Raw genomic sequence first — 21,667 nt, 5'->3', positions numbered from 1 at the left:
CTGTCAGTTAAGATATTACAATCAATAGATTCTCTAAATGATTATTTAACCTCAGAACATCCTCTATTCCATCATCTTATCTGTGGGGCCATCTCTACATCATTATGTGTTCACTAATAAGTGCACCGGATATTGGCGGTTGTTTGTCGGTCTCCATGTCACCGTGTTATGCAAAGTAGTTGAAGACATCCCGGAAATCAACAACTAGAATTACCGCCTCGCTGTTTTCTGCCATCCATGTTTATGTGGGCTCGTGCTTTAAATATGGATGTTGCTGCACTGTCAAGGTGGGCACCCAAAATTACTGTCACCAATTCAGTATCTGATCAAATGTCTCTCCTTCTGTTTCAGAGATATGATGCTGAGTTGTGGCCAGAAAAGAGTTTTTGCACAACATTGTGATGTCACACAAAACTGACCCTTGACCTTTTGGATATCTATAGTGATCACTTCATAATTTTGTATTTTTTTATCTCAATTTTTGAATTATGGCAAAGCATGTTTTGCGAGGTCACTGTGATCTTTGACCTCTTACGACCAAAATGAAATCAGTTCATTCTTGAATCAAAGTGAAAATTTGTGCAAAATCTGGGGAAGTTCCCTCAAGGCCTTCTGAGAAATCATGTTGATGAGAGCGGACAGACGCAACGTCACAGCAACCTTGACCTTTGACCACCAAAATGAGTTCATTATTGAGTCTAAGTGGACATTTGTGCTAGATCTGAAGAAATTCCTTCTTGGCCTTCTTGCAAATTGCATTCATGAGAATGAGACGCATGTTAAGTCACAGCGACCTTGACCTTTGATCAACAGGTCCCTAAATGTGGTCTGAAATTATTGCATTAACGAGAATGAGATAGACGAGGTCTTGGTGATTCTTGACCACCAAAATCTAATCAAATCATCGCTGAGTCCAAGGGAATGTTACGCCAGAGTAGAAGAAATTCCCTCAAGGCGCATGAGAGTGAGACAAATGGATGAATGGACAAACGTATGTATGAAGGAACATCCCAGAAAGATAATGCCTCAAGTTACAGCTTTGGAAACCTTTGTCATTTCTCTTAAAATTAATATTTATTTTCAGACTGTTTGTTTACAATTTGTCTTTTTCTCTTTCTTTAAAAATCTATTAACTGTTAATAGAGTTTACTTATCAACCTTATATACCGTAAACACCTCAAAAATCTGGATAAACCCATTGAATGTACAACCTTGCTTTCGAGGAAGTACCTATAGTAACTTTTTACGTTGCTTATTGAAAATGGCAACAAGAGGTACGTGAATTATTAAACTTTATAAAACAGAGTTTCACTTGGCCAATCAGGGTGAATCCAGAGCATTTCAATTAGAGAATAAGATGTTCTTCTCTGTTGCATCCCTTTTTATGAGTTAGGCTGATAAAGTGGATTTATTTTGCATTAAGATCTTGCCTAGAGCAGCAAGTTTATTTGCACAACATATTAGCACTTAATTGGAATGATAAAAAACATGACAGTAAAAAAACAAGGGGAGAAAGCAGATGCAATCAATAATATGCCGCTGAGATAAAAATGCCAAAGAGGCTTATATCAACTTCTCACCTCGAGACAAACAAAAACAAATCAAACTGAAACCCAATATCACCACTATCACAGGCAACCAAAACCACAAGGCAATTAAAAAAACAAGAGAATATTAACAGTATCCATAAAAAAAAAGATAATTACTTGTATGTCATCAAAAAGGAATATAATAATAATGATCATACTAGTGTAAGTTTTAGCCAAATTGATCTGGTTTCAGAAAAGCTAGGCAAATGATTTAATAAATTAGACTGTTTGATAGTTTGAGATCTTAATAAAGAACAATAACACACTTGAACGCAAAAAACCCGCTTAAATTCCCGCTTGAAAAACAATCTGACATTTACAAGAAATGATAATAATCTCTCTAGTTGATAACAAGGAGCTATTCTCAGGCACACACATTATTGTCTGCAAGAATAACATCACATGTTCAATTTCAATGCAGCACAAACAATATAATGCGACACAATTAACACTGTAGCCTGTGTTTAGTGCTTTAAAATGATTATATAGCTCTCCAACTTTACGCTAGAGCAGGAAGAGTGTGAACAAAAGACTTCTTTGTCCTCCACATATTTTATTTTCTTACATAAAACATACTAAAATGTAATTGGTAGGCCTTGAAATAAGTAAAAGATAAAGCATTGGTGTTACTTTATACCATTATCTGCCTCTTTATTAGCATTGATTAGAGCGTCGAATGTAAGCTATAATTATGTTAAAACTGTAATAACTTTGGACTTGATTTCAATTGAGCCATTAGATCCAGTCAAAAGATTTTCCATAAAAATGTCAACCCAGCCCTGATGCATTCTCTATAAGTTGATCAATAATTCCATTTAGAGTGGAAACTCTCTCACGAATGCCATGCTCATATCAAGATTTAGCTATGTGTTATTGTAGTAGAAATTATGTGTAATCTATGTTTATACTGTGGAGTGGATAATACCGAGGAGATTACACACAAAGATAGATGGGACTGCGGTGCTCACACAGTATTGATATTCAAATATCCAGCTGATGATATCATGAGTCTGGGCAGACAATAATGTGGAGGGAGCAATGAAACAACTTGATTGAGCGAGTGAGAGAAGAAAATATACACAAAAAAGGAGAGACAAAGATGCTGGTTACCTGAAGCACTAAAGGATCCAGCCTGCGGATGGTGCTTTTTGTTTAAGGGAAGTCTGGGGCAGCTCTCAGCAGGCCCTGAAACATCCAGAGGGAGATTATGGGGAGGTTGATAAAAAAGCAAATATATAATTGAGTTTATCCTCATATAAATAAGCATTGATTTTCAGGGGGAAGCAGGGGACATGCCCAACTTAATATTGAGACACGTGCATTTGTCCCTGTGGATAAAAAAAAAAAAAAAAAAAAAATTGCTTATAGAAACTTTAATATGAAAATCATTTTGAATATTAAACTAAATAACATATTGAAACAGATTAGTTTATATTTTGAACGAGCACGCTTGTTATACATCACCACAGGAACTAAGATAGAAATCTCTTGCTGCAATGGTTTATCTGTACATCCCACCTCCAGGCTTAATGGAAGGAAATTGATAATTTAACTACAGAATGTAGCACAGGAAAAAGTATGGAATCATTCATTTTTTCTCGTCATTTATGCTTATTATTATTATTTTTCCCGTAAATGTTATTTTTTTTACTTATTTATTATATATTATTGATAATTTTTACTTTTTTGTATCACCATTACCATCTCCCTCACATTATTATTATTATTATTTTATTTGTTTACTTTTAGTTACCTTTTTAACACGATTTTCATTATCACTATTACTATAAAGGAAATTGTATTTACCCGTGTATATATAGAACTTCAATCAATCTCTGTATGCCCATGGAAATTTTAATAAACAAAAACTGTAAAATAAATAATGTAGACCCATACTTGATAACACATGATGAGTTCTGCTAAGGTTGAGGACTGTGAGAGACTCAGCTTCTGAAGTCAGGACCAGGAAAGAGACTGGTCTTGACTTCAGCATGACAGAATACAAAACTGTCAAAGGGTAGTTTTCCTTTCCCCTCATTGTTTATGTGACTGTTTTCAGCTCAGTTTTATAGCCCCTAAAACCATACACAGCCAGAGAGTGACGATTTGCTCCCCTCTTTGCCTCATAGTTAAAAAAAAAAGTTTCTCTAAAGTTGTTGCCCTAATACAGAAATACTGTAAAATATAGTAAAATGATTATAGTAAATCAAAGCCGACAAAGATTAAGAGCACATAATAATGGAATTTGGAGGGCTGGAAGCAAATAGATTTTGTGTTACTTTTAGTTTAATGAGGCAAAGTGCCAAATACTTCCTCAGTCTATGGCAGCTGTGAACAGTTTGAGCACAAGTTCAAACTTTAAAAAAAATGAGCCAAAATTTGTCTTGTGTGGGAAGAAAAGCTTTAACAGCATAATAAAGTTTTAAGTTTGCCTGAGTCAGAATTTCTCCAGCGGGCTTCACCTCCTCCTTCATCCTCTGTTGCCTTTGGTTGATCATGGTTCTGCAGCCTGATCTGGGACTCCTGCGTGTGGGGACAGTCTGTTCAGGTTTTGTTCCTCTTGTAAATGACATAGATTTCAATGTTATACAGGTAAAGAAAAATGAAGGAATAACATGAAATGCATGAGGAACGGGCATACATCAATGAAAGATAAAGGACAGTAACAAAGCCTTTTCATGTTGTCCACTTCACAAATTCAAGAGGCAAGGCGACTCTGTAATTATTTCCTGAATGCAACATGGCTAAAAAGCAAATGTATCTTGTTTCTTTCTGGCAACAGAATGAGCAGGCACAAGATGACAAGAGCAGAGAGAGGAAGACAAGAACAAATAAGGGGCTGGGAGAGGAGAGAGACGAGGACAAGTGGCAGAGGTAAGACGGACCAGGGAAGGTTGAAAGGAGCACAACAACAGAGATGAAAGACTGCCAGAAAATTGAAAAAGACTGAAAGGAGACAAGAGGTGAGCTGGAGAGGGAGCGAGCGATGAGTGGTGAGAGCAGGGAAAGTATAAAAAAGCCAAATGAAACCAAAAAAGAGAAAGAAACAAAGAGAAATTGAGGGAATCTGAAAAAAATGAGATGGGGGAAACATTTTCAGGCAGCCTTTCAGTCAATCATAATCTCCTGGGTGTTGGATATGAGAGAGAGAGTGCAATTTTGCAGTGGTTATCATTATCATCACAGCTATAATCATAATCAGGGTAATTCCAGTGTGGGGAGATGGAAAGGCGGATGGCAAAGGGTGATGGAGGAGGATAAAATGTCAGATAGGAGGAACAAGGACATTACTGGGTGTAACCATGGCGAAATGCACAGAGACAGGGGGTACAGTTGGTAGATGAGAGTGAATGAAGGACAGAAAGTGTAGAAAACAGACAGATTGAGGCTCTTTTAATTAAATCAGGTGCAATTACCATGTTCACAAAGCCTGGGTTGATAACAATAATGTTAGTTTTCAGCGCACCACAATGCAGTGTAAAAAATAGAAAACATAATAAGGATGTTTGGTAGCAAAAACAGAGGCCTGAATCCTTTTCATTTCAATGACCCTATTGAAACAACCCTTTTATCATTACATATTGTATGTGTCTCAATGACAGACTGTTCTGTAATGAAAAAGTACAAAGAAAAATACATTTCTGTTTTTCAAACAGCACTGGAGAACTTTATTTGTAATGTAATAAACCACACAACAAAATAAATACAGACATTCTGAAATTATAGCTATTGAAAAATAGGGCATATGACTAAATAGGGAAAGTGTATATTTAGGAGAGAAGTGAGTTGCAGTAGCAGTGAGAGGAGAGGACTTAGAGTACATTAGGGAAGGTCATACTGACCAGAATGTGGGAGTCCTCCCTCCAACAGGGGGCTCCATCGACGCCAGCAAACACACGTCCTACAAGCTGAGATGCACACATGCACAAACACATGCACATGCACCCACAACCACACCCACACACAGCAAAATTCTATCAGGAACAATGTAAGGATACAGAATCTAGACTGTATATAAAGACGGACAACATGACAGTTGCTCCAAAGTGTAACATTTCAATCTGGATTGCCCCCTAGTGTCTGCCTGCAGTATAGGTCATAAAGCCCGCCCCTCCATGCTAGTGAATGGGAGATAGAACGAACTAAAAACTCAAATCAAATAAATTTTTCCCAAAGACAGTTTCTGGCGCTAAAGGTAGTTCTCATCGCCCTGATGTTTGTTAAAGAGATCGTTTTTATGGTAAGCACCCAAAATTATTGTCACTAATTCAGGATGTGGTGAAAACTCTCTACTTGCGTTGTCCCGGTACGACTTGAGTAATGACCAGAAAAGTATTTTTGCTGAATATTAGGATGTCCCAGTGAAGTTGTCCTTCAACCTTTTATCCTATTTCTGATTTGTGTAAAATTTTGTCTAAAATTATGACTTCTTTTGTTACAGCCTAAAACGTGTTTTGTGAGGTCACTGTGACGTTGACTTTTGACCATCAAAATTGAAATCAGTTCATCCTGTAGTTCAAACTGATGTTTGTGCCAACTTTGAAGAAATTCCCTCAAGGCCCTCTTGAGATTTTACATTCACAAGAATAAGACGGATGTATGGTTTTTGTATTAATGCCAAAACCTTCATGCATGCAGCTGGATGCAGAATACACAGTATGTAGATTGATAGATGCAGATTGCTCTACAGTTGTAGGATATGTGAATAGAGACCCATCCAACACGCTAACACACATTCAACAGCAACACCAGATATGCCAGGATAACATTTGTTTGGGTGCTTTTAAAAAAAAAATATATATATTATTTTGGATTTTTAGTTCTAGCATTAGATGCTTTTCAGTTTTACAGCCTGCTGTGACCTGTTGCCTTTTGGGAAAGTGTTTTTACTTCTTTTTACTAATATGAAAATAGTTCACCAAAGTTGCCAATGGGCATAACTACTGTCTTTTCAAAGTAAATGAACTTGTACAGAGCTTACACTGAACTATAGCTTCTGTGTAACATTACACCCCTGTTTTACAGTGATCTTACACACACCTACACACAGACTTGCACTTGCGCCCTGACCAAAATGCTCTCACTTACCACGAAAAAAATGTAAGGTTCTGTTGACTGTGGCGACAACAGAAGCCGCAGTCCAGTGGTGGCTGGGAGCCAAAGTGGTCAGGTGCAGGTATGTTAAGGTCATCCAGGCAGCACAGCAGGTGTTTCCTGCCTGCTGGCACAAACACGCCTTTGGCTCTCTTTCGATTTGGCTCTCCATGATGGCCTGGATGTTTTTTTAGAGGTGTGCTGGACAGTGGTTGAGACACAAAGGGAGAGACAAAGAGATTCAGGGAGAAATAGATAGCTATAGTCTTTTTCATCAAGCAGCCTGTTGCACCAGCTGTTTAAACCTTGGCTGAGAATGAGGGCTTTTTAAAATAAAAATATACATATTAAAACAAAAAAGCTCAATTGTTACTACATATTAACACCTAACAAGTACTAGGTGTAGCTGCTGCATAAAAGCTGGTGAGAATCACACAAATTGACCTAACAGTGAAAAAAAAACATTTGGCATGCTCACTATCAAGAGAAGAGCCAAATTGGACAGCTATCATTAGACAGTGTTTCAATCCAAGGCTAAACTGCAAAAAAACCCTCTAAGACATAATTTGATTGCTTGCTCTATTGACACTGTTGTTTCTGTAATTAGTGTGATGCTGCTGTTATTTTTTTGATGATTTTTTAAATGTTTTATTTATGATTGTAGGCAACTTAAGTGTTTCTCAGTAATTCATTTGCACTTTAAGGGTTTTACTGACTTCTGGTGTGCCCTGATTTCATGAACTGCAACTTTTTAAACAAATTTATAGCTACTAAGAACTTTGCAAGAACTAAAACAGATTTTATATTTTAGAGACAACAAATGTCCAATAATTAAGTCAGTAAAATTTTCCTTTTTTAAAAATATAATACCGAATCAGTGTAACAACAATGATGTAATCGAACAACTGAATTCAAACAAATATTAAAGAGTCAAAAATGGCATTTAACCAATGAGGTGTTGAATTGTTTTAGTTACACTAAATGTCACTAGATGAAAGTATTTTGTTAGATCAACAACCATAAATAAATAACCCAAAAAATTGAAACAAGTCTGTAAGAACATCAGTTTAAACCTCACAGTACCTCCAAACTCTCTTTTTAAACTAATACTTTAGTGAGTCAGTGTTCCTAGAAGGCACCCAAAATATTCAATTTTAGAAACAAATGGAGGCTTTGGAGGAAGGTATTAAAACGGGTGTGGGAGCAGAAGAGTGAGGGAGGAGGAGATGGATTGATACGGGCAAAATGATTCAAGCCAGGTGAAATGCATCAAATTGGAGAAGATAAGGGGAGAATAAGAGAAATCGAGCTATTAAAAGAGGTGCATGGCTCTGAGGAGGAAAAAAAAACGGAAGGAAGGGGGAGAGCGAAGCACTCACAGAAGCTAGAGAGAGAAAGATGAATAGACATGCGGATGAACAGAAGGAAGGAGAGTGGATGAAGGATAGAAAGTTGGAAAAGGCAGAGAGAGAGAGAGAGATAGACAGAGAGGGAAAGCAGGTGGAAGATTCATGGAGAGCACTTATCCCGAAATATATATGAATCCGTGGCAGGAAATGAGACAGATGCAGAAAAGAGAGGAGGGAAAAATGGCAGGGGGAGAGCTGCCAGGTTAGAATGGCTCTTGCTCAGAGTAGTTGCCTGGGAAAGTTTGGTAGTAATGGTGATGGATGTGGAGGAGGAGGGTGGGGGGAGTGGACCATGTGGAGGGGATTGTGGTGACGAATGGTGATGATGGTGACGGTAGTAAAGGTGGAGGGGGGGGGTGATGAGTGCCTCCATCATCCCTGGCTCTCTAATAGCCCTTCATCAGAGCTGTCCAGCACTGACGTGACTCAGCCTAATTGCGGCGCCTTGGAGCAACGCGTCACTTTTACTCTAATTGTAGTGAAGCCGAGATGGAGGCTATTCAGAGTCGCCACGTGGCCGGATGGAGGCAGATGCTCTCTCCCGCACACACAAAAAGAAGCAGCACACGCACACCCAACACCTGTACTCAATCACCTTTGGACCTTGGCTGCATCTCATGCTGCGAGTGAGGGCGGCTTGTCCTGAGCTATATTTGTCTGACAGGTGAGATGTGTGTGCATGTGTGGGCGAGTGTGTGCATCTATAGATTTGTCCATGACAGTGTGTGTGTGTCGCCTATTGGACACTGAATACTGTCCATGTAGTGGTACAACAGGAAAGACAAGGACAAGGAGCTGCTTAGAAATAGTTTTTAAGGGTCCAGCCATTTAATTATAAATTGCCATAAAGTTTGGGACTCGAAAGATATGCAAATAACTGGTTGAAAGCAAAAGAGATAAAGACATCCAAACTTTTAGTCCAAAGTATTTGTAAAGCTCCACAGACATCAGATCCTTCATTTTTCATAACACATCAGATATCATCACCTTGTTTGCGCCTCCCTACCTCGTAAATGCCAACATCTTTCAGTTTCCCAAGTTTGTAACACAGACGTTCTATCAAATAATTTTAACTTTCAGCTACCTCCCTTTTTGCCCGTAGATTATTGTATATGTTCTTTTGTTTTACTGTATTATAGCACTCCAAGCTTAGAAATCCTACACTTCCTGTTTTAACATCACTACTACTTTGTATTTTACATATAAAGCAATGTTTTATGCATTTGTCCTTGTCAAATAAACAAGTAAATGAATAAATATCCAACTGATACAGTGTGAATACTATATCATGGATTTTGGGGGAACTCACTTTTGGCTAAGATTTTTTGGTAAATCCAAAATTTGCGAGTAAATCCCTTGTTTATATTCTGGCTACAAAATTGAGAAAGAATTAAATAAATCTGTTACAAACTGAGGGGGATAGGTTTATGAATTTGCACATGGTGATGGCATGAATAGCATGAAGTATCTTTGTTGAGGTGAATTAGTGACGACTGATGAATCATCCTCACGCATGACTCATGCATCAGTCATAGCCTAATTTTAAGCATGATCACTGATGATGAAAATACAGAAAATAGCAAAAACAGCACTAGCCAAGCTCCCCCTGGCTCCGCTGTGATTCGCACCCTTCCATTATGACATCATCAGGTTACACCTTACAGGTGCCCTATGGAGATTTGTTAACGTTCGGTCTTTTTCTCCAAACACATTGTCTGTATACTTAAAGTCTAACAAAACATGCCGAGTGCTTTTCTGCACTCTTTTTTAACATGATAAACTGCGCATAATCTACATCAATATTTGCCTCCGGTATCCTCTTGCGCTGCCTGTATTTGTGGATTGCAGTATTTTGTGGCATGTTACTGTGGGAGGGTGACACAGGACTGGATTATTGCTCCTGTCCTATCCTGGAAGAATGACTCTCTCCAAGTCACATTCCTGTTCTGTGTTTTCATTTAAAGCCTGGAACTCAATATTCAAACATAAATATTATATACATTATATACATTTACATTGTAGCACAATGCTGAAATCTGCTGAAAATCCTGAAAAGATATCAGCCTCTAGTTATCGCCACTAACTGTCGATCACCAGAGTAGCATGAATCCAGTGGTAATTGCACCTTATGTAAGACCTTGTCAGACATTGCTTCATCGCAGTTCGAGTGGTCAAAAGCTCCATATAGGAGTCATTTCTCCCACTCGAACAGGTGCAACAAAGCTTACGGCACAGTGGGGGACATGTCAATCAGGTTTGCACACTCCCACAGAGACCAGAGAAGAGGTCTAATCATCCAGAATAAGTACAATTTCATGTGCAGTGGTACCATAGATGTGCAAGGTCTTTACTGCTCAAGGAGAAGTCTTAAAAACTCTGCAAAGATGTCCTTATTCTAAAAAGACAAAAAGAACAAGAGCATGAACCTGGCGTACATAAGCACAAACACACACCTCACGTTAGGGCACCAACATGTGACAGAGACCGTGAGGGCAGTACGCTTGGGGTTATCCAATCACTGGGTGCTGACCCAACACCAAAACCTCAACCAGGAAGTTGTAGTGACCTGTGCCCATACATAATCTTATACAAAGGAGTGCTGCAGGAAAGAGCAGCGGATATAAGGAAATGGATGTGCTGCAGATATTTATGATTAGATTATATCACATCATATGCGCGCTTTCCATTTCAATTTAAGAGCTCAATGCGCTTTGGCTGCAGGAACTGGCGCCTGTTGGATTTTTTTTAAGTGACATTTTGTACACTGTTTAGGGAAAACCGTCTCTGATAAGCAGTCGGTAAAGTAACTAAACTGACAAACGGGGAAATGGATGAAAGGATGAGCGGAAAGTGGGATGAGATGAGACGGGGAGGATAAGAGGGGAGGGATGAAAGCATGACAGGAGAGAGAAAGACAGAAGAGATACGGGATGAAGGGTAAGAATAGAGAGAGACAGATGAAAGCATGAGGGGGTAACAGGGATGACACGATGAAGAGAGATAGGTAAAGCGGAATGAGAAAAAAGGAAACGATAACGGGAGAACAGACAGGAGGGTGAGGAGTGAAAAAGGAAGGCAGAGGAGGTGATGCATATGGGGATGAGAGAGAAATTGGTTCACAGGGGTGAAGAGGGTAGGGAGACAAAACAGGATTAGAATAAAACAATCGACTCATCCCAGAAAGACAGAAAATATCTAAACGTAAAAGTAAAGAATCAGTCTGACGTCACTGATCATTTTTTAAAAATAGTTTTAAAAAGGAAACTGATGATTTTAACAAATTAAAAACTTAGTAAAAGTATTGTTTAACAAACTCTGTGTGTAATTATGACTTGTTTTTTGGCCATTTTTCATGTCCCACATTTTAATTTAAGTACTTAAAAAAGCATAGCCCCTGGGTTGAGGGTGTGACGGTTCATTTGAAGTTGGAAAAGCTCAGATACACCACTCACAGCTCACTTAATAAATTCCCCAAAATATGGCAACCACTCCTGGATGGCTGCAATAATGTTTTCACTACAAAAAATATAACTTAACTGCCTGAAACTGATAACCACAACTTAGAATTTCTGTAGAATCTTTATTTTATTCATTTATTTAATTTCAGTATATAAGCTGGTTTGTTGCTTCATTTTATTATTTTCTATTTATTATTGTTATTAGTTTTATTATCTATTTTTGTTATTGTTGGGGTGGGATGCAAATGTTGACATACTGTTTAATGTACATTATAATCTTTAAAAGCTAATCAAATATTTTAAACCATATGAAAGAAACCATATAATAAAAAAAACTAACTTACTAACAAAAACATAGCTTGAAAAAGTTTTAATGCTTTTGTAAAGATATAAAGACTGTTCTTTGTACTACTGCACTGCTTTTATTAAGGATTGTAGTAATGTCTACTGTTTGGAAACAATATCACCAGCCAGGAGTGAAAGCCTACTTGAAATTCAAAATCTTTTTTTCGTTTTTTTTGGCAGTGTGTCCAGGATATTTGTAGCTTCCTCTTAAATACATGCTGCTTTTGGTCTGGTCACTATATTTGTATAAAGTCTCAGCCTCACTGTGTGTTGTGCTGAACATAGCAAAATAAGAAGATAATAAAACGCAGGCAGATAAATACACTGCCGAACACTTCAGTGGAGAATGTGTTTTACTTTTGTATGAGTTTGTACATTTGTTTTTAGTGAACTCTTACAAAGTAAAACTTTAACATCAGTGTGGACAATTCTTCACACTGCTAACGCAACAAGCACCTTAAAGTCCTGGTGCAGTAGAAATAAATAGGTGTGCTGAGATTGTCACACTGCAGAAAAATGTCTTTTTTACCAGCCACGCAAATTTGAAGTATATCCAATTAGGTTTCAAAAGCATGAATAACTGAAAGTATTTTATTTGCTCTGAGACACTGGAGCAACAGACTCTTGTTAGGGGCTAAACTAATAGCACAGTAACCTACACAAATCCCGAGCTGAGCAACGAGCCACCATGCTCCTAACCCAGTAGCCCAGTAACATACCAAACCCCCTCTTGAGCAGTAACTGCCTGCAGGCCGGGTAGCTGATTTGTGCTCTTGTAGTCCTCATACTGTGGTAATTTGACCAAAAAAAAGTGTTACATAATAAAGTACACCAAAAAAAAGCACTTGGAAGAGGTTCTGCGTACAGGACACACGCATTCACAATGTCAGTGATTCTGTATATGGAGGTGAGGCTGGCGACTGTGGATAGGCAAGCCTGGCAGCAGGTGGCTGTCAGCTAGTCGTGCTGGGTACACACACACACACACACACACGCACAGACTCACATATATACGCATACTCCACCTGAGGTCAGGTACACAAGGCCAGACGGTCACTCACTTGGCAGTATTGCACCAGCCTTTTGGCAGCTTATCTTCTGAAGAGGACCAGGTTTTTCTTCTTGGAGTCCACATGGTGCAGGTAAAATAGTGTCCTGGAAGAGTTCAGAATGAAAGAGTTCAATGCATAAAAAGTTCAGACAATGTTAGTGTCTGCCAAGGAAATGATTCTAGTTTGTTGGACAAATAAGCAGCAGCACAGTATATTATTCGCAGCCTGTGGTGTGTTTACTGTGAGATTTTGCTCTTTAGTAACATTTAGTGACAGCTGTGAGAATCCTCAAAATATGGGCTAACTTGAGTCGTTCTCCACAGCCCCCATTTACAGAAGAGGAAACACAAACATTCACAGAGATGTAATCCATAAGCACCCCCAAAACACATGTGCTAAAGATTATTTTCCATCACGTCTCATGGTCGTCATGCTGTGTGTGTATTAATGTTTGTGTATGTGCAACTTCGGTCGATTCAGTGGTCTTGGCAGCCATATACAAAGCATGAAACATAAATGAGCAGAAAGGCTGGCACGACAGGTGGTACTGGCCAACTATGACACTTACTGCTACCACTTAAGAGGAAGCGCCTTTCCTTTTTCATGATATCAAGGTATATTTGGAAGCTTGCTTTTAAATTAAGTCATAGCTTTAAGGTAATTTTAGAAGCCTTTGGAGCCAACAGATTTATCCGCGTCCAGACTCTGGTAAAAGAGGCCAAATGAATGACCCTGTCAGTCTCCTTCACAGCACTATAGTTGTGATATCGGTACAAAATATAACAGTGACATATTTCTGAAGAGAAAAAAAGAGAATTAACCTGCATAAATGTTTTTTTTAGCCACACTTATTACTCGCCTTACAGCTTAAATGCAGAACCTGTTGGCAAACAGTTGCTTATTTATATTTCTGATTGGTAACCAGGTAACATTCACATTGCTTTGGAGTTTTTTTCTGGCTGTCTGATGCATGAAGGTACATATTACTACATTTGAGCTCTGTTGGGTTTCCACCAACCCCTGAAGGATATAACCAGCAATGATCTGCTAAATGCTCCCCTATAGTATGTTTAGCTTGTTGTTAACGTTGTTTGGCTGCCAATTGGTGTTTAGTAGTGGTGTTAACTTTTTTTTCAGGATTTTAATTGGCCAACATCTACTTCTTCTTTAAGTAGCTTTGGAGTTACAATTATATCGCCGCCTGTTGATTTAGCAGGCTGAGACGCAGGGATTTTTTAGATAACAAAGGGGCAAAAACAGTGTTTTAAAACATACCCATGTCTGGACGAAGCCAACAAAACTAACACCGTTGGGCAAGTAGTCTACAGTGGGGTTATCTGAGCTTTTTAACAGAAATAGCTGCCTGCTGTGGTTGAAAATTACACTGATGAGAGCACTGAGTGAACCTAAAAAGTAAAGATGTGGGCTGGAAAATCAAAATAATAATAGTTATTAACGCACATTAATCTCTGTGAGTTAATAACGCCGAGTGACCCCTGTAGAAGTACTCATCTGACCAACTGTCAAGATGAAAATATTGATTATAACAGCTCTGAGTAGTGCTTGCAGTACTGCAGCAACGTGACTCATGTTGCCAGAGCCACACAAAATAGAGCACCTCATGCAGAGAGAAAAGTGAAAACCTGAGTAGTTCAAGAGCTTTAATATGCCTTTGTTGTGCTGCCAAAGTATGCAGACTTCTACTAACCCGCTGATGGGATCAGTCACACACACACACACACACCACACATGGAAACAAAGGAATGCAAAGCTATGAAGCAAAAAAAGTATCTCCTTATATGCTCTGCTTAACTTAACCAAAAACAAGCTCAACTTCTCTCTAAGTTTTCAAATAAAGAAAGCAAACAGTGGTATGAGAGTGACAATAATAGCATAAAAGGTCGACTACAAACATTAGATGTTCCACGTTATTCCGACTTCACAGACATAATGAGGGAAATCTCTTCAGCATGATGCAAATGAAAAAGTTAATGGGTGGATTGGGATCAAGTCAGTCTCGATATGTGATATTCTTGATTTAGTTATCTAAAATATCATCTAGGTAGCAGACAGAGATGACTCCACACAGACAAAATTAAAGTTCAAGTCTCTGAATACTTCTCAAAATACTTCTTTTACATGGTCTGCTTCAGCCTGTGGAGAGACAAATCAATACAGAGAGGACCTGATGGAAAGAGGAGAGCTAGGATACCAAGAAGAAAGAACAAAAACATGATATACTGGAATGGATCAATTTGTTTGCAACTGTGGTTGTTTATATACAAAGTATACTGTATGTACTTTACAAACAATACAGACTGGATTGCAGCTTTTAGGGGGGCATATTACTTTTCCAGAAAGTATTCTCAAAAATAACATGAAAAATGGCTTGTAGACTTTTTAGGTCGTTTGTGCAGGCACCTTGTTGCGACTCATATTCCCCTGAACTGTATCGCGACAATCTCTGGTGATCATGGTATTAATGATGGAAGCAAAACAAGAAAGTCTGGTGACGTAGTAAGTGCGACAAAAAGCCAATGTATTTGCAGTCACAATGTTGGAGGGTTACAGCAGATGGCACTAGAAATAAAGGGGCTGGTTCAGCTCAGGTGCTTTTCACCTTTTTGGGTGCGCTCAAATGGATAGTTGTCGACTATTTTCATATGGAGAGTGGTTATTATTGATCTCTCATTGAGGCTCTTTTCAATAATTGCAGAATTATCATTCCTACCAATATCTTTCTCAATATATTTTGACCAAAGTCCAATTGTGGATGCCTCTGTGACACAAATCACTTATCCCCATGTTCTACAACAATGTGCCAGCTATTTAGCCATTTGGAAAGTGTATACTAGATTTTACTACATGTGTTGTACCCCAATGATATGATGCAATATGACGCTATGACTTCTCTTTTATACCTCCGTGGTAAGGAGGTGAAAAAGTTGGATTGATGGGTCAAACAAACAGAAGACTTTTACCCAGGAGACCACTGTTTGTGTCCCGGGTGAAACCAAAAGTCAATGTTTATTATTGTAACTTACTTTCCTATGTAACTTAACAAATGTACTTAATTTAACCCAAATCTCGTTTTCTTTAAGCTAACCAATTAGCTATGTCAAAACCTAACAAAACTGCAATGGTACCACAATGTAAAATAGTAGTTATTGCATGTAGCTTGAGTTCTATAAAAATGTGCAGCTGTTTCCAGTACTTTCCAACAGTCATATATATTATTTAGGTAGCAATTGGCAACCTATATTGTCATTTAGGTATAAGGACGTATTGTTTTTAACAGGATTACAGTTCTTAGATAAAACTTACTTGTACAGTTTGTGTAAAAGTAGTCTCTTGTGATCAATTCACATGGACCAAAAAGAAATTGCAATGGTGCACTCAGTAGGAAACTCCACTGTCACGGTGAAAAAAATCCAGCAAAATATGCAAAATTGATACGAATCATGACTTGACATGACTAAATGGGAATTATATAATTAACGTGGTTATTAAATATGTAGAATTAAATTATTATATTATGGTTAAAGTGGAAGTCTGATAACTGTGCTTCTGATATGAACAAGAGCGAAGCAGCAGTGTAACAGAACGTGTCCAACAAGGAGGGGATTTGTGTTTTAAACAACTGCTGATATATGTGGAGAAGTTGTCATTAATTGATGGGAGTGTCTTTCAGACAATGAAAGGCAGGTTAAGCTTGATTTAAAACTCCCTCCATCATTTAATCATGTAAAACACACAAACATGGGAGTGATGTGTTGGCTGTCACTTTGTTTCATTTCTAATGTGAGCCAGACTGTCAGCTAAATGGATCAAGTCACTTGGATGTTCCGGCTCCTTTTCCGTTTTGAGCTATTAATCTTATTCTGTCTTTGTGCTTCTGCCTTGTAGGATTTTCAAGACAGAAACCACACAAAAGCTTCAGTTTGTTTCCTTTGGACAACTTGGAGAACAAAACAATTTCTTGTCAGTGTATAAAATCATATGAAACCTGGCACTTATAACACAGTATACGCTGGCCAGGTTTCCATTCTCACCTGTTCAGGCAAGGAGATTTTCCCTGTGATGATGAGTGTGGGAACACTGTTATCATCTGTGACAGAGTTGTCATATTCACAGTTGAGTCTACAGTTCCTGTACTCCTCATCTGGTTTCTCATCTAAAGAATAAAGAGGAGAAGCAGAATGTGTGTGGCAGAGGAAGTGAGATAAAGTACAAACACCAGTAATGATTACACCTCAACACACTTTCTGGGAGCACTTACAAAAGGGACTACCTCACATCGTTGTCCCACAGAAACACACGCTCCATACTTCTCTTTTCATAGGTCTAATAATTTTTCATATACCTGATCATTCCACATTTAAAATATTGTACAGCATGTACTATACTTTACCCCTTGCTCTCATAAATACTGGTCACGTAATGCTGGTTACTAGCGTCCAAGTAGGGCTCAGCAATTAATCGAATTTCGATTACAATTTTGGCTTACCTCGATTTTCAAGATATTCGAGATAAAACGATTTTGTGCAGCATGATGAGTTTAACTGCTGCTCCCGTTTTGTCTTTTATTTTGTAAATCAAGGGCACCCTTTCCTAGTGCTAGACCTGTCCATCCACAGTCCAGTGGTTTTCCACCAGTTTCAGCACTGGTTGAAAATAGCCAGTCATGACGCGCTGCCTCTCTGGTTGTTTTTAAACTCTGGTTGTGTCTCAATTTGGATTCAAACAGCATGTGCAGCGAGAGAGAGAGCACAAGCAACAACAAGCACGAGCGGGGGAGCAGACTTGTATGTGCTGGTGATGGTGACAGTGAGGCTGCAGTGAGAGGAGCAGAGAGTATGATGTAAAACGCGGCTGTGTGATGTGTCAAACAGCTTAGGCTATTTGTCAGTGAATAAATACTACAACTCTTAAAGACCTGAGACACGTTCTCTTGTCTCGCTTGCCAGCTAATGATTAAAGTGACAGAGGTCAGCCCTGAAGTTAGCAAGCTAAGTTAGCTTTCCACTGGAAACAGACCAGGCTCCCTTAAGGTGGACTGTTAAGGTGGACCAGCTTTTTTCATTGTACTGACACTCCCAGCTGCTTCTGAACAGATAATGGAGAAATGTCTGTCTGCTGAGTCCCTCCTGAGCTAGTGAAACATCATTGCTCCTTGATACAGTAACTGTTATATATTGCTAAATTGTATTAGTTGGGTTAGGTTTTATTATTATGTGAATGTGAACAAACTACGGTAATGTGCAAGATGTGTTAAAGTCATTGCTGCACCACAAAGCCATCATTTTTTTCAGTTCACTTATATTTAAGGTTAAAGGACATCCAGTGTCCAGTTCAATAACAATAATAATAATAATAAAATAATCGTGATTATTATTTTTGTCATAATCAAGTCACCCTACTTCCAAGGCACATTGTTAGTGAAACATTTTACAAAATCTAAAGTACATTCTTCAGATTTGTTCTTTAGAAAATACTTGAATAGTATATTTAATGGGCAAAATTCCACGACAAACTCACAATTACAATTCATATACAATTTTAGAACCACTCATCTAGAAATCACCAAAATGTCAAGTAAGTTATCAAAATGTCAATATAGTGAAAGTCCTCCCCAGCTTAACATCTGAAAGCATCTTCACATTACTGATGCAAACTTTGGACCTCTAAAAGTCTTTGTTCAAACATGGCATGACATTTCCATATTTTAGTGTCACCCATAACAGGACCATAATGCTATAATGTCCATCATTTTATCCATCACTTCATGCTCATTATTAGCCGACATTTCCAGCTTGTTCCAAACCGAGGAGTGGGACAAGTCGAAAAAACTTTAAATGTGAATGAGATGGAACCAACAGCGGGGAGAGACAGACGAGACACACGGAGGAGGAAATGCAAACACACGTTTGACAAGTAAAACTGTCACAAGCCTTCTGGGACTGAGCCTTTCAGCAAATAAAGGTAGGAGGGGAAGATAAACAAGTCGAGCTGAAAGGAGGAGCAGTCAAGCGCTCGAGCAGGCATACGCAATCACACCTTCTCACACACATACATTCATATATAAACTCATGCGTCTGCTGATGCACCTGCACACATGTTCGCATAAGGAGAGACGCAACAACAAAGCAGATGTTACACTAAGGAGACCAAACTACTCCACAAACCCTGACGGAGTTTAAAATTCAATAACGGGTGAAAAAAAAAGATGCTGAAGAAAAATGGCAAATGAAAGGCGTGTCTATGAATGCAAGCACACACACGCACGCACGCACGCACGCACGCACGCACACACACACACACACACACACACACACACACACACAGAAGTGCCAGCAGGTGATGGCATGATTGATTTATAGATAGATTGGTGGTTGTGTCTCAGCTGTTAAAGCCATCTCATCTCAGTGCATGGACTGCAATGCACAAACACAGCTGGGAGCAGGCAGAGGGGAACAGGTGATCAGAGCGAGAACAGTGCAGAGATAAATATCGAGTCACAGTGATAAGAGGTGGAAGGCATGAAAGGCAATGAATTTGAAGGAAGAGAAACCGGCGGAGCAATTAGAGGCGGGGAAATGGAACAGAGGAGAGGAGGGAGGAAATAAGGGGTGTTAAGGGGATGAATACGATGAATGGATGCTGTGAAAATGGATGGCTGTGTGTGTGTGTGTGTGTGTGTGTGTAGGTGTGCACAAAAGTGTGTTTTCATTCACTCGTGTAATGGTGACTGTCAGTTTTTTAGTGTGTCTTGGTTAAACCCATTGACTTGTATATGGCCTGCATCAATTTAAAGAAGAACAATGCACTGTCTATTTCATAACACACACTTTTATAACAACACATTTCAGGAAGATGTTTTTGATTGAAGGGAAAACACAAAAGGGCTATTATGTGTATCCATGGTGATAGCTACTTCCTGGCATTTACTTTTTTTGAAGCAGCAGTAAAAGAGCGAGTAAAAGTTGAAGCAATCAGTATTATTGTAGTACAGTCTATCATTGCTGCAGCATTATATTGCTGCAAGCAATGTGCCTCAAATTACTAGTGTGAAATGTCCTGACATTTAGTGTTTGAGCCACACACATGAAGAAATAGCTGACATTACAGCCACTGCACATTTTTCTTGGTTGATTTTCACAGGGACACAGAAAACAGCTCTAGCAAATGGCAGTGGAGGGCATTTGTGATGATTACATGGCACTAAGAAGTAGGAAGATGTCAAAAAAAAATTTGGAGAAAGAAAAGTGTGTGGAGCTAAATAATCTTTTAACCACAGAGTTTTTAAAAGAAGTGAACGTGGCCTCTGGGTCTGAAAAATGAAGCCAATGTGAAATGCCTTAAACTTGCATTCTTGCTACTGGCCAGCAGGCGATTCCACTGGCTGCTAAAAGAAGTAATGTCTATGACAAAATGACCATATTTCCTTACCTAAGTTCACATTTTCTTGATAAGTTTATGATCTCAATCGCTATTTTCTAGTCTTCTTAAATACTGCATGATGTTCATTTTGGATATTATGGTTCCATTTAGAGTAAAACAAGCTATGAGGTAAGTAATACTTTCGAGGCGTCTTCAACATTTTTTAGGCCAAGTACCCCTGACCCAAAAGAGAGATGGAGCATGGTCCCCTACTAAATATACTGCATAAAATTCACTTGCATATTAAACTGGGGGGATGGAGGTTGTCAGGCAGAAAGCCATATCAGCCTCAGGCTGTAATCTTGACCTGTTTTTGCTTTTTTAGGCAGGTGAGGGATTAAAAACTCCCCTTTTACAAAGATAAATTGTTGCAAAAGTTAAAAAAAAAAAACCCAACGTGTTGGATTAATGTTAATGTATATTTTCAGGCATATTTAATTTTTTAAAAAAATAATCAAAAAATAATATGGCGACCTCCCTTGCAGTAACTCTGAGGACTCCCAAGGTGTCCTGGACCCTCCCTTGAAGACTCAGGCTTTCAGGTGTAATACTTGGTGACTGATACATTTCTACAGCAGCAAATCTGTCAACCCCAATACAGATGTAGTAATGTCAATGTGTAACTAAAATAGCCATGAATATATTTTTAGGTACTGTCTGTGTTTTCATTGTAGAAATTTGACTCTTTTTTGGGTTGTACTAAAATAAACTTTAAATAGTTGACTGTTCATTTTTTCCAGGTAAATTCATTTTGTTTTGACTCTGTTCCGTTGGTAGCCATTAGCATCACAATTAAATTTACAATTAATATGAATTACAGATACACCTTAATAACTAAACTGAGCTTGGGCAATTTTTAAGCTATTAAGTTACCTAATGTAAGTCAAATCCAGCCCTCCCTCCTCCACAGCTTCAAAACTGAGGCTTAAAAAAAGTAGTCAACAAAAAAGCGGCACCATATTGATGGCTACGTCCACGTAAGTCCACCTTTTTAAAGCTGTATGGCACTAATATTTCAGATGTGACCTATTGCATAGAAAGAGATACAGAAGTAGGGCCTGACACAGATTTATATTCACAGGTGGACAGAGGCTGATTGTATAGCATGTGTGTATACATGCACTGTCTATGTGTGTGGTTGTTCATCGAGGTGAGTGTGGCATCGCTGAGAACAGAAGACTGCAGCAATGAAAGGAGAGCGAGCGTGATAAGAGCACATACATCAGAGTCAGAAAACACCATCAACAGCAGCCAGGTCCAAAACGCGGGCTAACAAACCA

The 21,667-nt window shown here is 38.7% G+C and overlaps 1 long non-coding RNA gene across 2 annotated transcripts in view; it reads right to left on the bottom strand.

Moving 5' to 3' along the window:
• Positions 1–4,020: 4,020 nt before the first annotated feature.
• Positions 4,021–21,667, bottom strand: part of LOC148185629 (uncharacterized) — a 65,852-nt gene continuing 48,205 nt past the window's right edge. For both annotated transcript variants that reach the window (XR_015775762.1, XR_015775763.1), the window contains 4 exons: positions 12,957–13,050; positions 6,678–6,884; positions 5,432–5,497; positions 4,021–4,112 (listed from right to left, as the gene is read on the bottom strand). This is a non-coding gene — a long non-coding RNA (uncharacterized LOC148185629). The remainder of the gene's footprint in view (positions 4,113–5,431; positions 5,498–6,677; positions 6,885–12,956; positions 13,051–21,667) is intronic.

This window comes from Plectropomus leopardus, chromosome 23 (assembly GCF_026936395.1).
Source record: "Plectropomus leopardus strain MGB_pleo_1.0 chromosome 23, ASM2693639v1, whole genome shotgun sequence".
NCBI lineage: Eukaryota > Metazoa > Chordata > Actinopteri > Perciformes > Serranidae > Plectropomus > Plectropomus leopardus.
The sequence above is the reverse complement of the archived record's forward strand: the minus strand, read 5'-3'. Positions and strand labels throughout refer to the sequence as shown.